The sequence below is a fragment of the Emys orbicularis genome, chromosome 2, assembly GCF_028017835.1.
Source record: "Emys orbicularis isolate rEmyOrb1 chromosome 2, rEmyOrb1.hap1, whole genome shotgun sequence".
In the NCBI taxonomy this organism is placed as follows: domain Eukaryota; kingdom Metazoa; phylum Chordata; order Testudines; family Emydidae; genus Emys; species Emys orbicularis.
This window is the reverse complement of record NC_088684.1, coordinates 39504546-39517458: the sequence shown is the minus strand read 5'-3', so window position 1 is coordinate 39517458 and position 12913 is coordinate 39504546. Positions and strand designations below refer to the sequence as shown.

General features: G+C 39.0%; 1 protein-coding gene across 2 annotated transcripts in view; it reads left to right on the top strand.

Moving 5' to 3' along the window:
- VPS13B (vacuolar protein sorting 13 homolog B) overlaps nt 1-12913 on the top strand; it is a 947892-nt gene that overhangs the window by 782377 nt on the left and 152602 nt on the right. The window lies entirely within an intron of this gene.

The following is a 12913-nucleotide window of genomic DNA, read 5'->3' as shown; positions in this document are numbered from 1 at the left end:
ACGGGATAAATTGCAATAGTGATTGTACACATCACAACTATGGATATTTTAGACCTACCGGTAAATATAAAACCTCCATTCCACTTAGCCTGTTGTAATATTATACAACCCCAAATCCCATTAGTGTTTCAAGGGACTTCATTTTTTTGGACACTCTTCAGGTTCTAATACAACAGTGACTTTTAATCACGATTCCAATTTCTGCTAGAATACTTATACTCTGTAGTTATGGCAAAGTCCTGAGTGGTTTTAGTAATGTAATATTATTATAGAATGTGATGTACTGTATTGCAGAAAACTCTGTGACTAAGGTTATCATTATCAGTAGTTTTAATTTTAGTTTAGTAAAGACAACAGTTATAACTTTGTGACATATTCAAGGACAGTAGTTTAAATGTGAAGGTAAATTAATAATTTAATTGTAACCAATGTATGTAGTTTAAAGACAGAAGTTAACATTTGGTTCCAGTTTTACCTGGGTAAATTTGGAGCCACATCTTGAAATAGTGAATGCTGTGAGTTTGCTCAGGTAACTTGCAGGTACTTTATTTGTATTGTTGACCAGGAAGCCCAAGTTCACGAGCAATCTGAGGAATTACAATGGGCCTGATCCTGTGAGGTGCTGGCCGTCTCTTACATGGTGTCTTGCACCCTTCATGTCTCACTGTAGTCAGTAGCACTTGATGGTGCTCAGCACCTCACACAAGGCACAGAACTCATTGTTGTGTAGTGCCTCATGTCATTAAAACTTGGATAACTCACAGAGATTCACCAGTAAATTCTAGAAAGCAGGGTGCAAATATCCCCCACACGTGCCCCATTAGCTAATTTAGATTGATTTTGAAATTGGAGCCACCCACCTGGGTAAAATGTAGAAGAGAGGTTGGGAACCATACTGTCTCCAGAGTGAAAAAGAAGAAAACTGTAGACTCTCTCAGGACCAGTTCCCTGTTCCAGGAGGGCACAAGAGAGAAGACTCTCTGCTTGATACCTGGGATGTTAGGATCTCATACCACGAAAAATCTAATGAATTGTTTTCTTGGTAAAAGAGTAACAGTTTAAATAATTTTCACTGCCCTTCCTCTATTATGCAGATATAATTATCTTAGCATGCAAAGAAGAGGCAAAAAACCCCATTCAATTTCTCATGTGAAAATTGCATGTATTTCTACTAGTCACAAATTAAAAATGTAATGGATTTAAGATCTTTTTTATAAATATAAAAAATAAAATGTGGATATTAATTGGTATAAACCAGATACAAAACTTTTCATTTCACAGTTAACTGGCCCTCTTGAGAAAACTTTGCTGAGGCGTTGTCATAGCCTTTGGATGCTGCAGATATGCAAGTTAGCCTAAAGGGAAATAAAACATTAAATTAGATATGACTACCTAAAATAATATGCAGCAGTAACAAGCCATTTACAACACCCAGAAGACCTTTGTTACGTTTAGAAAGAAATATAAACTCTTTCCAACATTTGAACAATAGGAAATGAATTCTTTGTCAGTAAAAGCCAGAGGACAAACTAAATATTTAAATGGCCACTGAGGATTGAAGTGGAAGTGCAGCTTGTAGACAGCTATACAAATCACTAACAAACCTTAATGAATATTGGGTGTGGGCATCAGGGTCCTGTCAGTTTTGACACTATGTCCCAAGTAGCTTAAACCCAACACTCAAGAAAAGGTGGAGACCTCAGCAGGTCTCTAACATCTGGGATTTTATTTGTCATTATGGCATACCCTGCAAGCGCAAAAGAAAGAGTAAAAGGGGATTATCCTGACAATGAAATGAGTTACTGAATCTTGTGATAATGAAAAGCAGAAGAATTCTAATTCCTTTCTATAGTCCCTGAGGTGGAGGTGAGTTTATCGTTCTGCAGAAGTAAAAGGAGGGAAGAACAGATGGCCTAAAATCCATGAAACAAGACACCACCTAATCCCAGGACTGAGTACCACTATTAATCCCTGGTCAGATTCCCTACTGTTACTTTATAACAGGGTTCTGAGTTGCTACTGATGAACTGGCATGTCTGTTTTTTAAAAAAATTGCAAACTAACTGTAGGTTGCTGATTTAAGAAAGAAAATGTGTTCTAAATGTGTGGGACCACTAATTAACATAGCTAAACCTCCAAAGAATGGATGACTTCCAAATGGAACTGAATCAAACTATTTTATGTTCATTCAGAACAAATAGCATTGTTTTCTCAATCTCTGTTACTACCTTCATAATGAAAGCAATCACATATACTTAATGTATGAGATGGGAATTTCATTTCTGGGTTTGTGGTTTGGGGATGTTTTATTTTATATTTTGTTGTATAGCTGCATATGCTATGTATAACAATAGTGGAAGCTCTGTTATTCTCCTACTACAGCTTTTCATGGTGAATCCACAGAAGACTTGCATTAACCAGAAAATGTATAATAGCTGAAGGGTTGTGCTTTGATTTTTTTTTTTTTTTGAATATTCTGTATTTTTCTGTATAATGGCTACACTACAAACATGTTTTTATCTAATACATGGATCATTTGTTTCAGTAGAGCAGCTGGGACCTAGGTGAATCAAGCACATAGTGTGGAGTCAGGAGACCTAAACTCTAATCCCAACTCTCCCTTGGGCTAATTATTTAGGCCTACATTTTCAGAGCTGCCCACTAGTTTTGGCTACCTCCATTGTTGAGTGCCCAATTTAAGATGCCCACAGCCTGATTTTCAGTAGTTCTGAATACCCACAACTATTTCTGAAATCAATGGGAGCAGCAGTTCTAAGCACCTCTGAAAATCAACTCCTAAGAGAATGTCTACACCAGAGCTGGAGATGTAATTTACAGCTCAGGTAGACCTACCCATGCTAGCTTTTAATGGAGCTGTCATGTTAAATAGCTGCAGCAGGGCAAGCAGTGGGATGGGCTAGCTGCTCAAAGTACGTACCTAAGGTTTCAAATTGTACTCAAGGCAGCTAGCCTGTCCTGCTACCCATGCAGCCGTCTGTACACTGGTATTTTTAGCATGCTTGCTCAATGACCGCTGATGTGGGCGTGTCTACCCAAGCTAGAAATTACACCTCCCGCTCCAGTGTTGAGCCCTTTTGGAGCCTGGAGGAGCAAGCACCCCAGCTGGGGTAACAGATTTGGGGGGCTACTCCTGACCTCCTCCAGGCTTCAGAGCCTGAGCTGTAACTTCCAAACAACACAGCTATTTTTAGAGTGCTAACCTGAGTCTGTCAACCAGGGCTGGGGTGCTTGCTCTTGCAGGCTCCAAAATGCTGTGTAGACATACCCTAAGTGTCTCAATTTGAGCATTCAAAAATGGAGGCACCCAAAGTTAGTGGATGCTTTTAAAAGTGTGAGCTCAATTACCTCATCTGTAACATAGATGTTTAGCCACCTTTCTAAAAAGTTTTGACATCTAAAGATGAAAAGTGCCATTATATGAAAGCTTACATATTATTATTACCTTCATAGTATTACCAGCTCATTGTCAGTCACAGTGGATGAAATCCATTGAAGTGATGGGAGTTTTGCCATTGACTTCACGGGGGCCAGGATTTCACTCAATATCTATAACAACATGAATGAATACAAGCACTACATTTTTTGTTATTATTCTACTACATATTTTTCTCTATTAGAATTAATTTTTCTTTAGTTAGTGTAACATGGTAGCATGATTTACAAATAAACTGTAAATCATTCTATACATATGACAATAATTGACCAAAAATGAAAGAGATTCTGTCTAGACCTAAATTGGTGCTGTAACCAGGCACCACAAATTCAGAAATTATCAGATCAACAATCGACGTGTGATTTCCATGCTATTTAGCATTCAGTAGTGTTAAGAATGTGATGTACCTGCCTAGCCTTTCTTTAAGGGAGATGAGCTCATTTTAGATAGATAACCATCTCTGACTTTTCTTCTGATTCATCACTGACCTGAACTTCATTTGAACCTTGTTAGACACAAAACAAGCAGGATTCCTGGCCCAAGCTATAAAATATAATTAAGCCCTTTTGAAATGATGTGTAAAAGAACATTGCTCTACCCCCACTATAACCACTACCACCACCACAACCAATAAAGTTAAATCAAGCACTGCCTGTAATGGATTAAAATAATAAATGTTCCTGGATTTTAGTGTTTGAAGTACTTGAAGAAAACAGGCTCCCAGCAGCCAGGGCTGCTGAATGCAGGGGGACATTTATTAATGACGAGTTCAAGGATTTGGCCTGTTTAAGATCATTACTTTCTGTTTACCGAGTGTTATACGTCTCATGTTTTTACAGAGCCCACATGTGTCCCTATGCAATGCTGAAAAGCTCCCTTTCAGTAAAGAATTGTTAATCAGTAATGTGCAAATATTGTTCTCCTGGGGAGAAGGAACCATCATAAGATTCTGTTCCATACTAATGGGAAATCCAGAGCAGTCCGTAGATTGTTAACTTAATCTCGCCTGGAAAATTGTCCCTAATTAGATGTCTCACCATTTTCTAGTTGCTGTGGTTAGTCACTATTCAATCTGGTGACTTTTACATTAACTGGAGTTTTTCCCCAATAGTTATTTGGTCCAGAACTACTACCCCATTTTCTTTGCAGCTGTTTGTTACAGAATGACAATAGAGAATACAGCAAAACTGCTTGACCCATTTATGACATGACACATCTGAAGTTTAACAAAGGAGGAGAGAGAAATTTACTATTCATTCTAGACATAACTGATATGCATATTAAAAATACCTTCCAATTTCTCTGGCAAATGCAAAACAGATTCTGAAGATAGACACGATGAAAACTAGCAACCAGATTTCACTGTTTATCATTACCTTTATAACATATCAAGATATGGATATGAAAGTAGTTAGAAAATGCTTAGTAAATAATTTTTCTTGGGGGGGGGGGGGGTCAACTTTGTTGGTATAAATAAGTAATGACATACAGAAGCCTGACAAGTAACTTTATACCAACAATTCCATCTGCATCACCTAAAAAAAGAAATAAAATCCCCACCTCCTCAAAGAGTGAGAAATATTTCCTCCTTCAGATAAATTAATAAAGAAAAGTGTATGGTAATTAATCTTCTAAGGGCCAGATCGTCCTGAGTGTCTACAGTAGAGGAAGCTGTCTTCACAAAACTGCTACTCCCCTCCTGCTTTGAGTAGGGGGCAGTTAGGAGCTTTTTCCACCCCCAAAGCATTGGCACACCAAGTGCTACTCTCCCCCACACACATACACACGCACACCCTAAACAAGTGGAAACAGAAGCAGATTATGATTCTGACACAATCTCCTTCCCCAGTACCTACTGGGACAGCACAACAGTGCAGTGCCCTGTATGTGGCAAAGCCATGACTGACCTCAAGAATTTTTTCCCAAATATAGTCTGTCTAATGTTCAGTTCTGTTTATTTTATTGTACAAATAAATTGTCACCTGTTTGCTTTTTTTAAACAATGCTTCCCATATATACATCCACCAATCAAAACTCTGCTCTGAACTCTATCAATGTGGCAGTGCAGCCAGATCAAATATCATCTTTCAGCTGTTTCCTGGGAAACTAATGACATGCAGAAATCCAGTGCCCACAGTAGAAGGGAAGAAACATCCTGTAGCGTTTTCACTTCTTTCAATACTTGGGAATTATTAAAACTGTTACCAAATTATCAATATTTTAAAATATTGTGGAATACAATGACTACGCAATTCGTTTGTGTTGTAGTCCCTTCCTTCATTTGTGACCCAGTAGGACTAAAGGAACTATATCCTCTTGTCACTTGTTGTGTATATTCTAATACCTAAAGTGATCATTAATGAAAAGGGAGGCTCTTGATTTGTTTGTTTTTCTGTTGCATTTGTTAGATTTTGTCTCTGCCTTTTTACATCCATTGCAATGATAATAGACAAGGTCAGGCTCCTTATCTGGGGCCCTTCTCTCACCCGTGCACAGCCTGACCACTGCAGAATCTTCTAATACTGATAATAGTAAATCCTCACATCTTTATTTTAGCATATTTGGCTCCATATATATGACTCTGTCAAGTGTCCTTGTAGTGTCTGTGTTAGTATAAATCAAGTCAGTGACATTAAATATTTAAAGATGATATAATTGAACATCAAAAGCTTTCTCTGTCTTTATAGGAAGTTTTCTTATACTCAATGTTCTTTTTTTAATAGTATTCATACTTTTTAATAGTCTTAACTGTTATGCAAATCAGTTTCTGGAGAGTATCTAACACATGCTTGCAGTTTTTCAAGTAGTCATAGATTATTTCCAGCTGCATAAAAAATACCTGGATATGCCCTTCTAGCATATGTCATCATAGTATAATTTTTTATAATGACACACAGAAGCCTGATTTAAATTTCATTTTGCTCAGTCAGTATGGCAGTGCTTTGCAATGCTATTAAGGATCTGAGTGGAGCCTCACAATGGAGAGTTGGCAGCATTTGGTAAACATTGTCCAAAGCAAGTGGTTCACATTTATTTGTCTCCTGAAGATGTATTTTAAAAGTCATGAAACTAATTGTTCCGAGACCTAAATTATTGCACTCACTGAAAAGTATGTCGGTGTTCAGCAACCAATAATCCAAACAGAGCAAGTTAACTTCTGCATTTCACAACAATCATTTATGAAGATATATTACTTCTGTATGTTGCCATATCAAGTTAACTTGAAATGGTGACCATGATTTAATCTGTTTAAACTGAAGGCAGAATTCTACACAAGATGTTTGAGAGAGATCCATGAAAGAGCTGGCTGAAAGCAGTGTGTGGGAGAGGAGCACAGAAGAGGAGAATTAGTTTTTTACTTTTCCAAGATGACTTATTCAGTAAGAGGAAAGGAGCTTCACAAGCTCAGTTCATGCTCTGTATTTCAATATGGTGTTTAGAAATCCTAAAATAAAGACCCCTGTGCATACTGATGTTACAATGGTATTTCTTCACTCCCTTTCCCTTAGAATGTGAGTACACTTCTCCCCTAATGTCAGCCTACTGGGATTTCTACTGCAGTGATATTCCAGTGAAAGAAGCGTCCCTAAAGCCCATACATCTCTTCACTCACTTGTTTTTGCAGTTTCTACCTGTCTGCCAGTCTTCATCTGTTTTCTTTAAGTACTTATTCTCTTAGCTCTCTCAAGACTGCCCTTTGTGCAAGTTTATCTGACTATTCTTTGTATTTTTTTTTTCATTACGTGCATATTGATTTATATAATAAGATTTGTTTCTCCCCAAAGAGGTCATTTATAACTGCTGTGAAATAGGATATAATGCCCTGCCTATAAAGAGGGAGATTCTGGTTCCTTATAAGAAAAAATAAATAAAACTGTGGCCCAAGTCCCTGAAATTCCTCTAGTATTTGTAGTACGTAGCCCATGCAGTTGTTTTGCACTACGTAAATTCCCTTGTTTGAAATTCATCAACATGTCTTTTTCTTTATTAATGATTGTGTTTCAGTTTCTCTCTGGGATATATAGCAGTTGGAAAGAGGAATCAATCAATCTATCTATTATCATACAGATAATTACAGTATTATTTAGGTACTGAACCACATGAAGTAACTCTTCCGCATGAGTGTTTTAAAACTGTTAAAAGGTCTAAAAATATTTCACATCTGCCTTCAACTCATGAATTCAGTATCAACCCTGAAGTTTCATGTTTAGTTCATTCTATTGTACATACGTTTTGTATATGATATTGTCATCTATCAGAGGAACCTAATAGTGCTGTGTGATCTCACATAACATATCAACTGCAATACATAGGCCCAATAGAGTGAGTTAAGGATGGTGTTTCTATCTTACAGCTGACCTGCAATTATTTTTAAATCGCTGAGCCAGATTCACTGCTACACTTTGGTTGCAAAGTGCTAGTCCAGCTACACAAGCAGTCATAAATCCAGGTGAACTGGAAACACAAAGCAGCCAGAGCATACCAGTGAATCTGGACCAGTAAACATTGGGTTATGTGTTGAGTGATTAGTATAATTTACATTTTGTATTTTGTGAAACTGTTCTGTAATTTAAAAAACAATCTGCATAATCCTTGTAAATCGACTCTATGTTCCAGCCAGGCTTTGTAGTGGCTTTTACATCACTGTCACATGACTTGGGCATTCTTGTCTAATGGTCAGAGCGGTAATCAGGCCTAGTGGTTAGGACAGGAGTTGGTAGCGAAGAATCGGAGTCCAGGCTCAGAGCTGGAGTCAGAGGTCAGATGCCAGATGCAAGGGTCACAGCCGGAGTCAGAGGCCAGGAATTGGAGCTGTGGGGACAGAGCTGGGTTATCTGGAGTGAGGCAAGGCTGGGACCAATGCAGAAGCAGGGCTGGGAGCAAGGCTACAGGCAGGCACAGGAGCTGTCATAGCTGTGGGCGAATGCTTTGAGCAGCCACTGAATTGCTGCTGCTGCTACTGGACTTAAGAGCTGATCTGCTAGTGCTGATTTTTCCAACCAGACAGGTGGCATAGACCATCAGGCAGCCTACTACAGGCCAGCTGCACTTACCTGGAAACTGGCTGTGCTGTGGGCCCTGGTTCATGATAATCACCAGCATAGTGCATGCTGCAATGCGTCGCACTACAACATCTGACAGTAGGTAATTCCGGATGACCAGTGGGGTAAAAGGTGTGGCTAAAATATCTTACATACTAAAAGTCTTTCTTCCCTTTGTTGTCTGGGGCACTCAACACATAACCCTACATATAATTCATATTAAGAACAAAAACAAAAAAATCCTTGAACTTGCAGGTCACTCCTGCCATATTACAAATTGTGAGAATAATCTACACAAAAGTATATTTCTGCGTTTTAGAACCAAATGTCATCAGACAAGTGCAAAAAAAATTTGAAATCATTAAATATTTTGATTTTGGTGCTCCTTAAAATAACTACATTTACAAAAGAACCAAAGACACTATTTTCTTGGGCTAAAAGCTTTTATATTGTATACTGTATGTTGCTGTCAATCCACTGTTCTACTGAATATGCTGTGCATATAATCAAAAACAGTAACAAAAGGAGAAGGTGTAGTTTATTGATACTATAAACATACTTATTCAGGTTTACTCTCCTGTTAATTATTTTTTTAATCTTGAAAGAACCTAATCAAATTGGGCCAAATTCTTGTCTTGGATGTTCACACATAGGGCCAAATCCAGGGATCCAGCACCAAGATTGTGTTATCCAGAGACAAAGTATGATATTCTGGCCTTGTTGTAGTCATTGGCAACTCTCCTGTTCACTGCCATGGGTCTAGGATTCCATCTCAGAACTTTAAGTAATAATCCCCTAGACTGCAAAGTAGCTTCATGGAGGGTACTTCAGCCCAACTGCTGAAGTAGCTCTCTTTGGTCCCTGTGCACCTCTACCACAGTAGGGTCCCCTCCAGTCCTACCCCTATCTTTGCATGCCTCCTGCACTCTGCATCTTATGGAACTCTGCAGAGATGGGCTCCATGCTGCCCAGAGGATGCATACCTCTAGTGTGTGACCCACTCTCCTCCTATTCAAAACACACACACAGTACAATGGCACCTCTGTAGCTATGGAGGTGAGATTGGATTTTTCTAGTATTTCTATTGGAATTGACAGAAGCTGTGAACATGCATCTGAGAAAAGAATTGGGTCTATTATGTGTTTTCTTCCATAATGCAAATCACGTTCTTAAGAAACTATAGATCGTTACATTATAAAATTATTCTTGGCATTATAGTTTAAAGTCTCATACCATAGACAGATTTTTCCTGGATTTTGAAAGAGGTTCATCAGAGAAGTTTAAACCTCCCCACATATTTAAACCAGGCATGTTTACATTGTACACAGAATAGAATTCCATTTTAGTGGGATATTTCTTCTAGCAAAGGTTTGAAAATTCAAAATAGTACAGTCCTTTGAAACATCTGCATGCTGTAGGCCTTGGGTATTTTTTAATCTTTCATCTTTTGTAAGTATCAAATTTCATTAGAAAAATAAGCTTATAGGCATTCCGAACTAAGAATGGTGAAATTCAGTATTCACAATGACAATTCCAAAAATGAGCAGCAAAAGAGAAAAATGTAGCCCAGCCTCTAGTGTAATGCTTTGCTTCTAAATATCCTAAAGAGTAGAGAGATTTTAGGTACAGTTTGTTTTATTAAATTGTTTTCAGAGAATCACAGAAGTTTAGGGTTGGAAGAGACCTCAGGAGGTCATCTAGTCCAACCCCCTGCTCAAAGCAGGACCAACCCCAACTAAATTATCCCAGCCAGGGCTTTGTCAAGCCGGGCCTTAAAAACCTCTAAGTATGGAGATTCCACCACCTCCCTAGGTAACTCATTCCAGTGCTTCATTACCCTCCTAGTGAAATAGTTTTTCCTAATATCCAACCTAGACCTCCCCCACTACAACTTGAGACCATTGCTCCTTGTTCTGTCATCTGCCACCACTGAGAAACAGCCTAGCGCCATATTCTTTGGAAACCCGCTTCACTACACAAGGATTTTTGATTTGCACTAGGTTAAATTCACAAGAGAACTTATGTATTCTCATTAACAATAAACATTTTTAGAAAAGAACCAAAGACACTATTTTCTTGGGCTAAAAGCTTTTATATTGTATACTGTATGTTGCTGTCAATCCACTGTTCTACTGAATATGCTGTGCATATAATCAAAAACAGTAACAAAAGGAGAAGGTGTAGTTTATTGATACTATAAACATACTTATTCAGGTTTACTCTCCTGTTAATTATTTTTTTAATCTTGAAAGAACCTAATCAAATTGGGCCAAATTCTTGTCTTGGATGTTCACACATAGGGCCAAATCCAGGGATCCAGCACCAAGATTGTGTTATCCAGAGACAAAGTATGATATTCTGGCCTTGTTGTAGTCATTGGCAACTCTCCTGTTCACTGCCATGGGGCTAGGATTCCATCTCAGAACTTTAAGTAATAATCCCCTAGACTGCAAAGTAGAGAATACATAGGTGATATTATAAATCTAACCTGTCTAACTTTTCAAAGGTTTTATAATACTCTGTCCACTATGAATGGTTATGATGTGAAAAGATTGGTTTAATTGATTTTTTTAGTAAACACATGTTATGTATTTTGAGTTACTGTGATTATTTTGAGTTGTTGAATTCAAGGAAAAACCTTATTCCTGTTAAGAACTCTAGACTCTATCCAGGCAATATATTATATTGAGAAATCAGAATGAAAGCAGAGAGAATAATTCAAAATGGCTATTTCCTATCAGTTTAGAATATAAGTGTAGCAGCTGTTCTTATTCTTAATATACTCTTGAAAAGATTGCATAGTTTAATGAAAACTGTCTCTATTCATAAAACTTAAATACTCACACATGTAAAAAGTCATAACATTTTGGCAAATAGTACTTTGTAAGGAATGTGCATGAAACATACCTGCTCCATAACTAGAACTCAATATAAAGTGTACTCAAATATGTTGGAAAAGCAAACTGAAAACAAACCAAAAGCAGTATGGCCAGATTGTGAATGCCTTAGTTACATTGGTGAGGCATTTACTCTCACAGGTAGCTCTACTGAAGTTAATCATAGAATCATAGAATATCAGGGTTGGAAGGGACCTCAGGAGGTCATCTCGTCCAACCCCCTGCTCAAAGCAGGACCAATTCCCAACTAAATCATCCCAGCCAGGGCTTTGTCAAGCCTGATCTTAAAAACCTCTAAGAAAGGAGATTCCACCACCTCCCTAAGTAACCCATTCCAGTGCTTCACCACCCTCCTAGTGAAAAAGTTGTTCCTAATATCCAACCTAAACCTCCCCAACTACAACTTGAGACCATTACTCCTTGTTCTGCCGTCAGGTACCACTGAGAACAGTCTAGATCCATCCTCTTTGGAACCCCCTTTCAGGTAGTTGAAAGCAGCTATCAAATCCCCCCTCATTCTTCTCTTCTGCAGACTAAACAATCCCAGTTCCCTCAGCCTCTCCTCATAAGTCATGTGCTCCAGCCCCCTAATCATTTTTGTTGCCCTCCGCTGGCCTCTTTCCAATTTTTCCACATCCTTCTTGTAATGTGGGGCCCCAAACTGGACAAATGAACTCCAGATGAGGCCTCACCAATGTTGAATAGAGGGGAACGATCACGTCCCTTGATCTGCTGGCAATGCCCCTACTTATACAGCCCAAAATGCCGTTAGCCTTCTTGGCAACAAGGGCACACTGTTGACTCATATCCAGCTTCTCATCCACTGTAACCCCTAGGTCCTTTTCTGCAGAACTGCTTCCTAGCCATTCGGTCCCTAGTCTGTAACAGTGCATGGGATTTTTCCGTCCTAAGTGCAGGACCTCATCAGGTTTCTTTTGGCCCAATCCTCTAATTTGTCTAGGTCCCTCTGTATCCTGTCCCTACCCTCCAGCGTATCTACCACTCCTCCCAGTTTAGTGTCATCTGCAAACTTGCTGAGAGTGCAGTCCACGCCATCCTCCAGATCATTAATGAAGATATTGAACAAAACCGGCCCCAGGACCGACCCCTGGGGCACTCCACTTGAAACCGGCTGCCAACTAGACATGGAGCCATTGATCACTACCCGTTGAGCCCGACGATCTAGCCAGCTTTCTGTCCACCTTATAGTCCATTCATCCAGCCCATACTTCTTTAACTTGCTGGCAAGAATACTGTGGGAGACTGTATCAAAAGTTTTGCTAAAGTCAAGGAATAACACATCCACTGCTTTCCCCTCATCCACAGACTCAGTTATCTCCTCATAGAAGGCAATTAGGTTAGTCAGGCATGACTTGCCCTTGGTGAATCCATGCTGACTGTTCCTGATCACTTTCCTCTCCTCTAAGTGCTTCAGAATTGATTCCTTGAGGACCTGATCCCTGATTTTTCCAGGGACTGAGGTGAGGCTGACTGGCCTGTAGTTCCCCAGATCCTCCTCC